This window comes from Rhinichthys klamathensis, unplaced genomic scaffold (assembly GCF_029890125.1).
Source record: "Rhinichthys klamathensis goyatoka isolate OS25496 unplaced genomic scaffold, OSU_Roscu_1.1 h1tg000261l_1, whole genome shotgun sequence".
Lineage (NCBI taxonomy): Eukaryota > Metazoa > Chordata > Actinopteri > Cypriniformes > Leuciscidae > Rhinichthys > Rhinichthys klamathensis.
Window position 1 is genome coordinate 1,746,614 of NW_026606782.1, and position 15,784 is coordinate 1,762,397.

Genomic DNA, 15,784 nt, shown 5'->3' on the forward strand with positions numbered 1-15,784 from the left:
GCTACTTAAATGTCCTAATTTAACTAAGACCTAGTCCTGGCTGAGTCTAAGAGGGCATTTTGCTTTAATGACAGCAGTACTCAAGCTGCATAAAATGCAGGGTAGGTGATTTGTTCCAGAATTTTTTTTTCTGTTATGCTGGTTGAAAGTCTCTTCACATCCTGATAGCTACCACTGAGTTAAGTGGTCTAAATGTATTTATATGTATATAAATATCGTCTGTGAAAGACGTACAGTAGGACCATAAAATCTAGTTCATCTAATCATTGCATTCGCACGTGATAAAATGATAAGATGTCCTACCTGCCTGTCAGCATATGTATTTCTATACCTCCGCGCACCTGGTCGCACAGACGTCACACATCATCAGCGCTTTCATACTATGCAGAGTTAGACAGACGTCAGTCACCGATCACCGCAACCGAAACAGCAGCCACCTTTTACATTTCCTCCTGAGCCAAAACAAGGAGCTTATGCTGTTTTCACGCTATAATACCGTAATTGAGAAGAGATGGAAACCTGTGATTTTATACTCGGAGCGGTTTGAGACTCGAATAATGCGTTTCAATGGCAGCACTATCAATGACGATATGAATCTGCAGCAGTCAGGTGGTATAGGTCAGTTCTCTTTAAGTTGTTTATGTTCATTATTATTGTAATGTTATCTGCTTTGAGACACAAGCACAACGCCTTCTCTCGTTACGCTTTTGTTTGCTTCCTGCTGTATGCCTGTTTTGGAGGAGGTGTGGCTTTGGAGACGCTATTAAAGGAACACTCCGACTTTTTGGGACTTTAGCCTATTCACCTTATCCCCCAGAGTTAGATAAGTCCATACATACCTTTTTCATCTCCGTGCGTGCTATAAGTCTGTTTGACGCACCCAGCCGTGCCTGAGACCAGCCGTGGTGAGGAGCAGAGAGCGCGTCTCAGGTGCTGCGGTTATCACTCCGCCCAAGTAGCAGTGCTTCGCCTTCAGAGAATATAGTTCCCAGTATTTATACGGTTAAAATATGTCTGTGTCTCATGTGACTTTGTTTTTTGTACACTTTGTGACTATACAAATCACAACATGTAAATAGGAAAATGTTTGCGTTATTTTGTCACTTATTTGGATTAGTATGCTAGCTGCAACCATTTACATCCAGTATTTGTGCTAAGCTAGGCTAGCGGTGGGTGCGTCAAACAGACTTATAGCACGCACGGAGATGAAAAAGGTATGTATGGACTTATCTAACTCTGGGGGATAAGGTGAATAGGCTAAAGTCCCAAAAAGTCGGAGTGTTCCTTTAAGTGAGGGTGGGATCTTATGCTTTCAAATTAGCTTGCTATGCTTGCCTCTCCGAAAATTACCTACCCTACCTTTAACTCCACATGTTTGAGTAAAAACTGATGATCATGTTGTCCAGTATGATTTGAGAATGATCCAACAAGAAAATGTTTTATACAAAGGATGGTCAATGTCATAAATTTACTTATTTGGCGACCTAGAAATATTGTACAATCTCAAATATTTCACAGCATTTCTTTGCTTAATTTTGTTTTTTAATTCAAAATCCGAAACATTTGCTTTATGTGCAGATTTAAATTAAAAAAAGATTTTCAATGTGTCCTCAAACTATAATGTACAGTTTCTCTTAACTTTTCTTTGTTTTATTTGTGTCAAATATTTTTTTGTTTTATATTATTGTCAAAAGTTTCTTTTCATTTAGATTTCAACAAAAAAGCTCAGATTTTCAATGTATCTGCAGACTTTTGGGTGCCACTGTGTGTTTGTACTCTAAAGGTGACTGAGGACAGTGATTCAGCAGAGATGCTCCCCAGAGACTATTTGAACATCCACACTGTGAGGCTTATTCTTATGCTGCTCAAATACCACTACCATGTGAACGTTAAATACAGAAGTATGTGATATAAATTATAGTTTCTAACAAAACAGTACAATAGTGCAGTTTCTTTACAGCATGCAATTATCACATTACATTGCCTATTGCTATGCTATTTGTGCTATTTGCCTGTCTGATGACACTAGACAGTCAGAAATAGAAAAAAAGTCAGAGCCATGTAGACACTCAACATTGCATTACATAGCACTATCTTTAGATTCCTTTGCATTTGCATGTATTCACTTGGCAAAGTGATTTATTATCCATTCAAGCTGAAGCTAATATATTTTATCAGTCCATGCATTCCCTGGAAATCAAAGCCAAAATCTTTATGTTGCTCGCAACTATTTGAGCTACAGGAGCATTAAATAGAGCAGATTTGTTATTGAGAAAAAGCAGCTGTTTGTCAGAGTAAATCCTTCAGTATTTCAGTCCATTAGAAAAATCACTGAGTCATCTAATGATCTTAATCTGGGCCAAAGTCATTGTTGCTCTGATACCAAGAGTAACTCTAGATCCTCATCTTCACTAGGCTGGATACAGAGGATGAGAGACCAAAGAGAAAGCGAGAAAGTGCCAGATTCCAGACAATCACAGTCCAATCACAACAACAACAACAAAAACAGGCAAAAACATCACTACGATTCCTTCAAGCATATTTCCAAGCGTATCATTCCTCTCTCTCTGATAGTGTGCGCGAAATTGAAAAATTCCAGCAGGAAACACTTTGTAAGACAGGAAGGGCTGCAGTTTATTCAGCAAAATACAACTGCAAACACTTTATGAGGCTGTTCTACAAAAATATGAACATACACTTTCTGTAAAATGAATATCCAACAGAAAATCAAAGACATCAAACCAATGGCTAACTTTTTTCTGTGGAACATATAAGAAGATATTTTGGAGAGCATCTCAGTGCGTCTTTTTTCGTCCATACAATGAAAGTAAATAGTCACCTAAATGGTTTGGTTACCAACATTCTTCAAAGTATCTTCTTTTGTTTTTCCGCGGTGGGAAAAAAAAGTCGTACAGGTTTAGAAGAAGATGAAGGTGAGCATAAGGACAAAATTATTTTCATTTTGGGGTGAACTATCTCTTTAACTAGACTTTGTTACAGAGAAGAAAAGCTTTGCTAACAGAGAAACACAGAGAGACAGACTTACCTCAGAATGCTCACTGCAGGCAGACTACAGCTACAGCAGTCATTGTAGTGTGATGGCAAAGACCCACTGAAGCCAAACAGCCACCGAAAGGCAGAGAAAGAAAAAGACACAGAGGAGGAGGGACAGGAGTGTGAAAAAAGGCAGTGATTGGAGAACAGAAAAGCTGTTCTGGAAGTAGAAGCACACTACACTTTTTCCCTAACCTCTCTCTGTCCCTCTCTCTCTATCTGTTACACACACATGCCGTTCACTTCCAACCTTGAGGCACCCACTGATAGCTGTCCCTCCCCCCTCGATTAAGTTTCCTCCTTTAGCCCTCTGACAAACATGTGACCGACGGGACATGACTCAACAATACAGCTCTATGGCCTTAACTCCAAGAATCATTTGAAAAAGATACACTTTTATTTAAGTGTGCACAAAAGTGACAGTTTGCAGTTGCATATGCATTAAACAAAGTTGATTTTCTATTCACCGATTGATTTTGACTATATGAAAGAATAGCAGTGTTGGATACAAAATCTGAAATGTGTCACAGTAATTTTTCACAATAGACACTTTAAAGAAATATTCTGGGTTCAGTACAAGCTAAGCTCATTCGAGAGCATTTGTGGCATAATGTTGATTATTTTGACTAAAAAAAAATTATTTCCCCCCCAAAAATATAGGTTGCATTAAGCTCCTTACAATCTGTAAGCATTAAAATACTCATTGTTTCAATAGCAATGTCACAAGACTTAAACAATATGTGAGCTAACATGATTCTAGTGTGAAAACAATCGTATATTAACCTTTTCTGTGTAACGTTATATCCAGTTTTACAACATTGTTGCTGGAAAAACATAAACCCTTAAACAACTGTAAGAATGATTTAAACAGGTTTACAACTCAAATAATACATAAGTAATCATAATAATGTTTTAACAAGGATTAGTGTCATTTCTTTTATAAAATTATAAGCTTCACATTGCTGCTTTTAAATCCTCGAAATATTGTACCCATTCACTTCCATTATAAGTGGCTCATTCATTGTAATCCATTGTAATTTTTTTCTTAAAGAAAACGGGAGATGAGTCTTTTTTCTTTTTTTGTGATAGTCAACACTAAGCCACAAATACTGTTTATTAGGCCTGGAATAAGCCTGGAATACTGTTGCTGTTGTATTGAGCCTGGAATATTACTTTAAACTAATTATTTTATTGACTATTGTTCAAAATCGAGAGTTAAATTATGAAACAATAAAACATGGAGAAGCTCAGTAGCTTTTCTAGCCAAAACAATGTTTTCAAGCAAGCAAATTCACATGCTTCTTCTATCAGTGGAGATACGCTTTATCCTGATAATGACCTCAGCGGCCACTGGACGTTACTAAGTCTCTGTGACAAACTGCAGTACAACAGTTTGTGTTTAACTGATTATATGTCCAGCACTGTTCTAGGAAATTTGCCTCATATCTTTATTGTTTCCTGAGGTTATAGTCTTAATTGCAAAATGACGTCTTCATAACGCATTTAACATATAAACGTAATCCTAGTCTTGAACATTATGAAATAATGGATAACCGTGTGATCCTGCGATGACGTGAATTCACGGCTGAATGGTTCCACAACATGCAATCCAGCCACCAGCACTGAAACAGTACGTTTTAATTTCATATTACAAGGATGCTATTATAACGGTAAATTATAACTGAACACTGTCATTTCCTGTTTGACCTATGCAGATTTTCTTTTCATAAATACACCCTGATGCATTCAGCAATCACGACTCATTGCATGGCAGTCAAGGGTTTGGCCACAAGCTGATTCTGTCTGTTTTCTGATTATGGTACTTCAGAAAGACATGCCCCAGTACAAAGCTTTGAAAAATCAAAACAATAAGCATAAAAATACAGGTATTTAAGTGCAAATGTTATTATGCTGATTTATCTGTATAAACAAATCTTTTTATCCACTAGCATTGTGAAATTAATAATATTGTTTATTATGAAATAGTATGCAATAAAAACTGGAACTGTAAATTGGAAATATGACATAAGGAAACAAGCAACTGGTGGGCATATTATGGATAATTAGGGTTATGGTTATCCCGAAGCACTGTCAAAACATTTTTTCAGCTCCAGCAGCTGTGGTGGGAGCAGAAGAAGGGAGGGTGCAGGGTGTTAGAGGGAGTTATTTTTACAGCGACAAATATTTGTTGTTAAGGTCTTCATTTACAAATGGAGTTATCCCAAAAACAACCCTGCCAATTCATCATTCAGCAACCATCCAGAATGGCAAAGTATATTTCTGTATGTTCCGATGAACACTGCTCTGCAAAGTCAAACTGACCTGAAAAAAAATCAATGATCTGGAAAAACAGTAATTCATAATGTCTATTTAGTAAGCTAACCTAATAACAAACCAAGAGAAACTCTGTGTACAATGAACAGTGCACTGACCATGTTAACATGCACATCATTGTCCAATTAAGTATAAGACTTTATTTAAAAAAAAGATATTTGGATACACTTTATTTTAAGGTGACATAGTTTTTGTACTTACTCAAATAGTACTGAGTAATATTAGCCTACAAGAGAGTTATGGTTAGGGTTTCGTTCAGGGTAAGTTACTTGTAGCCTACGCATAAATTACTGTTGTAGTAGCCTAAGTAGCCTACATGTAGCTGGCTAATAACTACGTCACCTTTAAATAAAGTCTTACGAGATATTTTATGCTGCAGTTATTGGAAAATGCTTTAAGAGCCCATTCTAATTTATTAAAGGTTTGGAATCTCGTTACCACAGTATTGTAATGACCATGAGCTTTCAAGCAAACCTCAGTCCAATTTGACTATTTTTTTCTTCTTCTTACCATGCTTACTAGCCTACATTCAGATATGCTGTTCGTTCTTGCACTGATTACTCCTGTCTAGTTTAACTAACGTTAGTATTTCATTTACCGTAATATTGCCAAAAGCTCTTCCAGAACGCGTTTATGACAGGTCACAAATAGGGTTGCCAACCGTTCCGTATAATACGGAATCGTTCCGTATTTGACACATAAAAGGCTTGTTCCGTATTGAACTGATACGGAACGCACTTTGTTCCGTATTTTTGAGAATCAATTCAGTGCAAATCCATGACAGACGCATAGCTTCTAATATATATGTCAGACAGACTATGATGAATGAACGAAGACCCGCTGCTATAATGGCAAATTCGGGGACTTGGCGCCACCTTGACGGGCTCTGGCGCCCGCGCCATTGGATGTGCAGTTGCCGCAGCGCAGCCTGAGCGAGCCAGACGCTCAATGCGCAAGCTGTGCAGCTGCAAATGCATTTTACAGGCTTTAGTAAATCGAGTAAAATGTGTTTCCGAAGCTTAGAAGTATAAGGTTCTATCTCCACTTTTGGTCGAAATTGAGTTTTTGACATAATCTTATCCATTAGGTGTTTATTAATGACTGTGTGGTGTTATTTTTGTAAAAAAAATATTTTGTTAGTAGTTATTAATAAAATAAAAAGGTTCCATCTCACAAAACAGCAGGGATGTAAAAACTTTGATGCTCAATATCTCAGAACTACCCTAAACGGAGATAGAACCTTATAATTCTAAGCTCACGATTTGTAGACTATGATAAGAAAAACTACTAATTTTTTTTTTTTTTTTTAATTTGCACCGGAAAGAACATTCTAGAAGTCTAATTCTATTGAATAAGTTCGCTCAAGGCTACAGAAAACTGTTGTGTTTATTTTTCTTCAAATGCAGTCTAAGCCGATGAGTTTCGAATGTTATATGTTGTATTTCTTTAAGTTAAAAATAAAACGTATTATAATCTAAACAAATACATGGTTCATTTTTGGCAAAATGATCATGATAGCCTTTATATATCTGTGTGGTTAAGTCTTGTATATTGATTAAGCCTACTTTGCTATTCTATAAATATATAGGCCTAATAAGTTGCATTATACCCCCCCCCCCCCCCCCCCCCCGCGTTCCTTATTTCCATTTCAGAAAGTTGGCAACCCTAGTCACAAACCGAGTCAATGTAAGTTACGTGTCTGAATGAACTCGTTTCATGTCATTAGGTCGGTCTGGAGAAAACAAAACCTGTTCACGTTCAGTACGAAACGAAACGCGCAGAAAAACGTGGACATGATGCGGCATTCAGAGGTTTGAAATCATCACTGTCTGCAAGCGACGCGACAAAACTACGAGGCTCACATTATTGTCATTTTGTTTAAAACGACCAATACTGCATTACAATTGACATCACGCGCTTGCGGTGCACGCAGTTTGATAGCAGCGTCGCGTCGCTCGTAAGCAGTGTTTATCTGGTCTGTTAAATAAATATGATGACAATATCAGAGCTCAAACGATTACCGACCTCATCACTTGTCTGGACTTGATGTACCGTGCGAAGAAAACATGTTAAATGTTAAATAAGCTCCAACAATATCGCATTCTGAGCTGCACGCTCCGTCAACTTCAGTCAAATATTGACCATGACTAGAATTCACAAGAAGTTAATGAAACGACCGATTGAAAAAGGACGTTAAAAAGGTTGACCATCAACCACCCTACAATAATACATTAAAAAGTAAAAAGACAGACATTTTAAAACAAATTATTGTAATTGTACCACAGGCACCCACCGCATACTCACAAAAGACATGTTTTAGTCAAACTATTCCTGTGGTGCACAGCAAGTCTCACCAGACAGGAAAAAACAGAACTCACCTGTCATGTAAGAGGTGTCCAGTTTTCCAAATGCTGAATATGTGCTCTTGTAACAAAAAGATGATGTAAGTCAACTATTAGTGATTGCTGTTGTCAGGAGTGGGAGGTCTCGCCTGGAAACCTTTGCATGCCCTCTCACGAAGAATCAGTCAACTTTTTTTTTTTACAAAGGGCACTCAAGACTCACTTTATATACAAGAAGTGGTGTGTGCGTGTGATTAATTGGTCAGCTTTTAAATCCCTGGGGAAGAAGTGCAAAAAGTAGCAGTCACATTACAGATTCACAGCACAAATAGCCTATTAACCCGCAAACGAACAATCCATTGTGTCCGTCGCTGTGTTATGGGATAGGCCTCTTGACGTTGTTTTTGATGTAGATGTGGAATGAGTTTGTGATATTATTCGAGTGGTTCTTGAAGGGATTGTTCACTCTACAAGTAAATGTCATTTCAGACTGTCTGGCTTTCTTTTTGCTGCAGAACACAAAAGAAAGTAGCCTAAGTTTTTGTCCATAGAATGAAAGTCAGTGGAGTCCAGAACAACATTGACTTTCATTGGATGGACAAACAAACACTGAGACATTCAAAATAGCTCGCTTTGTGTTCCACAGAAGAAAGAAAGTTATACAGATTTGACATGAGTGTGTGTAAATGATGACATAATTTTCATTTTTTGGGTAAACTATCCCTTTAATGGCAACATTTTGGGGAAATAACACAAATTCAAACTCAAAATATGTCTTCCCTGTTACAGCTGAAATGCTGTACATACCCATTATTAATAAATGACCTAATCTGTTCTTTCTTCCCAAAGTTTAGTGTGATATGCATGTCTGATCTATTGCATATACTGGTGACTAATTGTCCCTTCTTACAAAAAAAAATGCACATGTAGCTCTGCACAGCCAGGTACCATGTAACTTAAAAGGTCAATTTAGTGACCTTTAGTCAAAAAATAGTCAGGGGTCAATACTAGTTTGAGTTACTATCAGTGTTTTGCAGTGCCCTTTCAGAATGAACTTATTCTGCTGAGGTACAATTATGACAGATCAGCAAGCAGTGAACCTAAGACAAAACTGTGGAAGCATAACAGTTTGTTTAGCATGAAATCAAGGTCATTTATTTTGATCTCACTACAACAAGAGCGTACCCTTTTCTTCTAACTGGCAAATAAACAAGCAGTTCTTTTCCAACACAGAATAATCCTGTGAAACCAAAGGATAATATATAATTAGGCTTTACGCATCTGCAAATATTGATGAGAGTGAAGCAGAATGAAAAATGACCACCCTTTGTGCAGGTGTTCTGTGGGAATAATCGTCTCTGTGTCAGTGTTGTTAATAATTAGGGATCCTGCCATAACAGTGTTATGCAAACCTGCCTCACAAATATCTAGACAATTAAAGGCTTCTGATTCAGCATAAACAATGGCTTTTTTACTCTAAAGGGTGGGGAAAGTAAAACATTTGAGAGAAGCCATTGGTATAATTATATCTAGTATAATAACTAATTTGTTTTAAAATAAACCAGCAAATATTCTGTTTACCCATAAGTTTAAATTAATTGAATTGCTCAGTTGTTCGAGAATATGTTCCATTTAACAAGCAATAAAATGTGAGATTCATACTTGATTTATCTTTTAGGCTTTACATTGGATGAAAGACTGAATCTTTAGCAGTAATTACATTATAGGTTATTTAACCTAGCTTGAAGATACACTTTTAAAAATGTGTTTAGTTTACAGTTTCAGGGTGGTCTCTCTCATCTTGCCAGCCATGTTGAAGTCATATGACTAGCCAAACACTCTTACTTTATTCCCTTGTTCAAACATTTTCACTCACAAAATAAATGAATCTCACAATGAGATAAATGTTATTTGCACAAATACAGGTCCTTTTCAAAAAATTAGCATATTGTGATAAAGTTCAATATTTTCCATAATGTAATGATACAAATGAAACTTTCATATATTTTAGATTCATTGCACACCAACTGAAATATTTCAGGTCTTTTATTGTTTTAATACTGATGATTTTGGCATACAGCTCATGAAAACCCAAAATTCCTGTCTCAAAAAATTAGCATATCATGAAAAGGGTCTCTAAACGAGCTATTAACCTAATCATCTGAATCAACTAATTAACTCTAAACACCTGCAAAAGATTCCTGAGGCTTTTAAAAACTCCCAGCCTGTTTCATTACTCAAAACCGCAATCATGGGTAAGACTGCCGACCTGACTGCTGTCCAGAAGGCCATCATTGACACCCTCAAGCAAGAGGGTAAGACAGAAAGAAATTTCTGAACAAATAGGCTGTTCCCAGAGTGCTGTATCAAGGCACCTCAGTGGGAAGTCTGTGGGAAGGAAAAAGTGTGGCAAAAAACGCTGCACAACGAGAAGAGGTGACCGGAACCTGAGGAAGATTGTGGAGAAGGACCGATTCCAGACCTTGGAGGACCTGCGGAAGCAGTGGACTGAGTCTGGAGTAGAAACATCCAGAGCCACAGTGCACAGGCGTGTGCAGGAAATGGGCTACAGGTGCCGCATTCCCCAGGTCAAGCCACTTTTGAACCAGAAACAGCGGCAGAAGCGCCTGACCTGGGCTACAGAGAAGCAGCACTGGACTGTTGCTCAGTTTTTCATGTCATTCGGAAATCAAGGTGCCAGAGTCTGGAGGAAGACTGGGGAGAAGGAAATGCCAAAATGCCTGAAGTCCAGTGTCAAGTACCCACAGTCAGTGATGGTCTGGGGTGCCATGTCAGCTGCTGGTGTAGGTGCACTGTGTTTTATCAAGGGCAGGGTCAATGCAGCTAGCTATCAGGAGATTTTGGAGCACTTCATGCTTCCATCTGCTGAAAAGCTTTATGGAGATGAAGATTTCATTTTTCAGCACGACCTGGCACCTGCTCACAGTGCCAAAAACCACTGGTAAATGGTTTACTGACCATGGTATTACTGTGCTCAATTGGCCTGCCAACTCTCCTGACCTGAACCCCATAGAGAATCTGTGGGATATTGTGAAGAGAAAGTTGAGAGACGCAAGACCCAACACTCTGGATGAGCTTAAGGCCGCTATCGAAGCATCCTGGGCCTCCATAACACCTCAGCAGTGCCACAGGCTGATTGCCTCCATGCCACGCCGCATTGAAGCAGTCATTTCTGCAAAAGGATTCCCGACCAAGTATTGACTATTGAGTGCATAACTGAACATAATTATTTGAAGGTTGACTTTAAAAAAAAATTAAAAACACTTCTTTTATTGGTCGGATGAAATATGCTAATTTTTTGAGACAGGAATTTTGGGTTTTCATGAGCTGTATGCCAAAATCATCAGTATTAAAACAATAAAAGACCTGAAATATTTCAGTTGGTGTGCAATGAATCTAAAATATATGAAAGTTTAATTTTTATCATTACATTATGGAAAATAATGAGCTTTATCACAATATGCAAATTTTTTGAGAAGGACCTGTATACTTGCAAATATGGCATTTCTAAATTTGCATTGGTAAGCGAAAACCTTTGCTTTCATGCTAAGCTGCATCTACACCACTAGGTGTCGTGTTGGTATAATTAAAAATATGCGATTAACTTCTGAAATTTTAATAATTAAACACATTATATGCACTTATACATTTTCCTCAAAAATATTTTTATTTAAACTTATGTGACCATACCAAAGTGATATTATTATCATAATATGGTCTTATTCCTTCATCAGTGCCTTACAGCAAAAAAGTTTTGTTGAAGCAGATATTTTTTATACATAAAAAAAAGAAAAAAAAAGACATGGATAAATGAACATCTGGGATGTTTTTTTCTTCTTCCATGTGAGAGAAACCAATATTTTACAGAAGCATTAAAGCGTTCATAAAAATGAACCCTGGCTTGACATTGTTCATAATACACATCCAAAAACAAAAACAGCAAATTCAATAATAACTCAGCATAAAAAAATAATCAGAGGGGCTGTTGGAAAAATGACCTGCAGCTTTACTGCACTAACAGGAGCTTTTGCCTGAAGCTACACGCTAACCATGTGTGCATGGGGCAAGAATTCAATAAGCAGAAGACATTATTGTTATAAACTGTCAGCCAAATAGCTTACATGGTTCTGGGCACCTGGCGGCTTAAATTTAAAAGTGAGTGCATAGAGAAATAATGAACCAAAAACAATAAAAATACAATATAAAATACATCATTTTGTGTAATGGACTTCAAAGATGTATCATTATGCAACAATATCTCTTTCATTCATACTTTCGGCATATTAATGTTGGCATTAATGAAAGTTTTTAGTCCCGATTCTTGAGATGTACAGCCAAAACATTATGGCCACTGGGTAGATTGAATGGTAAGTGACCAATAATATTCTTGTAGAAAACGTGTTGGATGCATGCAGGAGAAATGGGCCAGAATGAAGACCTATGCAACTTTGACCAAACCAGGGCCAAATGTTTATGGTCAGACTTCAGAGTTTCCCTGAAACGGCAAGGCTCCCGGTCAGCAGTGGTAAGAATTTACCAACAGTGGTCTGAGGAGGGACAAACCACAAACCAGTGACAGGGCATTGGGCACCAAAGGCTCATCGATGCGCAAGGACAACGAAGGCTATCCTGTCCGGAGCAAACTGACAGAATGCTTTCTGTGGCACAAGTCACACACAATTTGAATGATGATTAGGAAGGAATAGGAGGAATCTGTCACACAACACAGTGCATTCCACCCTGATGTATATGGGGGCTGTTTAGTCGCAGACCCCTGTCCACAGCCGAAAGCCCCTACACGGACCCACAAGTGTTGGAACTGACTTTGGAGCAATGGAAGAAGCTTGCCTTGTTCGATGAGTCCCATTTTCTTTTACATCACATGGGAAAGTGATGGTACCAGAATGCACTGTGGGACGACGACAAGCCGGTGGAAGGAGTGTAATGCTCTAAGCAATGTTCTGTTGGGAATCCCAGTGTCCGGCCATTCATGTAGACATCAATTTGACACCTGCCACTTAACTAAACATTGTTGCAGACCGAGTTCACCACTTCATCATGACAGCGGTGTTCCCTGGTGGAAGTGGCCTCTTACAGCAGGATGTTGCGCTCTTCCACACTGCACACATTGTTCAGGAATTGTTTGATGATCATGATGAAGAGTTCGAGGTGTTGCCCTGGCCTCCAAATTCCTCAGATCTCAATCTGATTGAACGTGTGGGATATACTGGACGAACAAGTCTAATCCAATGCGGCTCCACCTTGGAATAAAGGATCTGCTGTAAATGTATTGGTGCCAGATACCAGAGGACACAATCAGGGGTCTTGTAGAGTGCATTCCTCGTGGGTCTGCACTGTTTGGCAGGATGTGGTGGACCAACAGCATATTTATGCTGGTGGTCGTTATGTTTTGGGTCGTCTGTGTATCCGAGTGAAACGGCTTCTCGAACAAGAAAAAATGTAGGGCGGGACTTGATTGTCCATCGTGAATTGATTGGATTGTTGTTGTTTGCTATTGCTGTGAACTCATGTCAGTGACAGATTATTATGTTTTCTTTTTTTTTTTCTTACGTCTTTTTTTTTATACTTATACATGCATACATACATGATCAGGGAAATGAAACATGGTTGTATCTCTTTCAATTAAAAAAAAAAAAAAAAAAAAATTGCGTACATCTAAATATATAATTACTTACTAAAAGACTAAAAGAAAAAAAGATACAAATAATAAGGTTAAATCATATCTTTGAATAAGTCATCGCAATGCATTTTTTTATAAGTCTAAGGGATGAAATAAAAGAGTTAAATTCAGCAAGAAAAAGAGGAAAGCTTAAAGGAGACTTAAGCCATTTTTGCTTGTTAATGAATCATTTTGCATACAAAATAACGAGATTAACAACATATTCAAGAGACAGCAGCTTTGAGTTTTCATAATAAAAAATATCTTCTTTAAGGTTTAATGTATGGGTCACATCAGTAGGGCTGAAAACATAAGTACTTAAATCAGCCCAAAATGTATTGGTTATATACAATTACAAAATAAATGGGCAGCTGTTTCTTCAACAAAACCACAAAAAGAGCAAGTTTCATCAATATCAGAATATTTAGAAATGGATGAGTTAACAGGATAGATTTTATGAAGTATTTTTATAATGTATTTCTTATGTGAGTGACAGATTGATCCCGCCATCATGCCAGTAAAAACGTCATCAGGGAAGATAAGAAATGTCTCTGCAAGAGGGAGGGTAAGTTATTTTGATTCAAGATTACCAGGGCATATGAATAAATAAATAAATGTGCACGGATAAATCATTTATAATAAACACTGCAATATTCCATAAAAAAAAAGAATAGTTCATTTTGATTTCATGGTGACTAACAATTGAACTGCAAAAACAGTCAAAAGTCAGGAAATCATGCGGTGAAAGGAAAGTGATCACAGCACAATGGAAAGCTCATGTAAATGGTCATTTTCCTCCCCTCAGACTTGACTAACTAGCAATTACTGTTCACATGTGTGAGGGCAGAGAGCAAGAGAAGTTATTTTAGTTGCAAAACGGAATAAACAATATCACCAATGCTCATTGAGAAAATTCAGAGAGGAAGATATACACAAATGAATATTTGTATACACAGTGGCCCTAAAAAGCATTTGGACAAATTGATGAATGTCATAAATGTCCATGTTAAAATTATGTTTTGTGTGTTATTCCAATTCCCACTGCACTTTCCAAAGGGAGGTTAAAGTCAAATACTGCACAAAAGCAACACGATTTCAGGCCTAAGGGCATTGCACAACATGACTCACTTAATTTCTGTGCCAATATAAACTTTTTCTTTCACCCTATGCCCCCCTCCCCCCCAAGACTGATATAAGATTGGAGTTTAAATTAAAATATGAGCTGTTCTTATCTGATGAGCCACTCTCTATGAGATTCTTAATTACTAGTTGAGTCGTGTTGATCTCAGCCTCATGATCCCACTGCATCTTTTACCACCCAGGCATACGGCAAGACCACACTCAGAGCACCCGGCCCAAATGCATCCTTCTTTATTAAGACGGCACTCGTTGTTCCCACTATTAATAATTATGGGTTTAAAATATCATGTGTGGATTTGAATACATTGGTAACATGATGACACAGCAGGTCTTCTAAAAGGACTCGTCGAAAACATCTTTAGTGAAGCACAGAACAAATCTGACAGAGCTGCTGATTTGGATCTTTTTTTAAGTTTTTTTTTTTTTTACCACGTAGAATGAGAGAATATTTAACTTTTATTGAGAAAAAGAGCATCTTCTCAGAGAATAAGACCAACATTTGACTAATGGTTTAAAGAGTGAAAAGGATTCAAGGCCAGTTATTAAGTAACCGAGTTAATCTAATTTTCCTTTAAATTGACGCACTAAAAATAGCAGAGAAACTTCTAGGCACCAGCTTCACTTCGGTCGCACATTTTGAAAAGCACTTGATATTTTCATTAAAAAGATATTGTTAGCTGAACAGTTGCAATCTTTCAGTGTGGAAGTTAAATTAGATATTTAATGGTTAGATTATTTGTTTTTTGTACTGCTTCAAAATCCACAACCAAATATCCTTTGGTAAATTAAATAAACACAAACTGAACAGAAACTGAACTTAAGTTTCTGCATAATGATGTTTAAAGTATTGACTCCTCAATTCAACCTTTTAGACTTGGGTTGAACAATTCAAAGAAAGAACAGAAAGAAATCTGAACATATACTGACCTCTACCGGCCATTGCTAATGATCCTGATAAAGAAAGCACTGCATGCTTTAGGGTGTCAAAACCAAAATAAATAAAATATTAAACCAAACATTTGTTCATAGGTTTATCAAATCACTTCTCACATCAAACACATTAACACAACATGGCTTTAAATAAGATTACATGTTTCATTGCACATTATTTCAACATACAAATGATGTACAGTATTTCTGACTTATCACTCAGTCATCAGTGCACTAATCTATCTTCCCTGATTCTGTTTTACAGAGAAATCGTTTAATACAG

The 15,784-nt window shown here is 37.4% G+C and overlaps 1 protein-coding gene across 5 annotated transcripts in view; it reads right to left on the bottom strand.

Annotated features, from left to right (window-relative positions):
* The window catches only part of slc4a2a (solute carrier family 4 member 2a), a 32,537-nt gene extending 24,643 nt beyond the window's left edge, over positions 1-7,894 (bottom strand). Inside the window, exons 1-2 of one of the 5 annotated variants that reach the window (XM_056267474.1) lie at positions 7,767-7,894; positions 3,047-3,112 (exon numbers count right to left, since the gene is read on the bottom strand). The gene's annotated coding sequence lies outside the window, so the exon portion shown is untranslated. Of the gene's footprint in view, positions 1-3,046; positions 3,314-7,413; positions 7,435-7,766 lie in introns of those variants that run through there. The other 4 variants (XM_056267475.1, XM_056267476.1, XM_056267477.1 and 1 more) reach the window with 4 other exon arrangements.
* Positions 7,895-15,784: the final 7,890 nt, after the last annotated feature.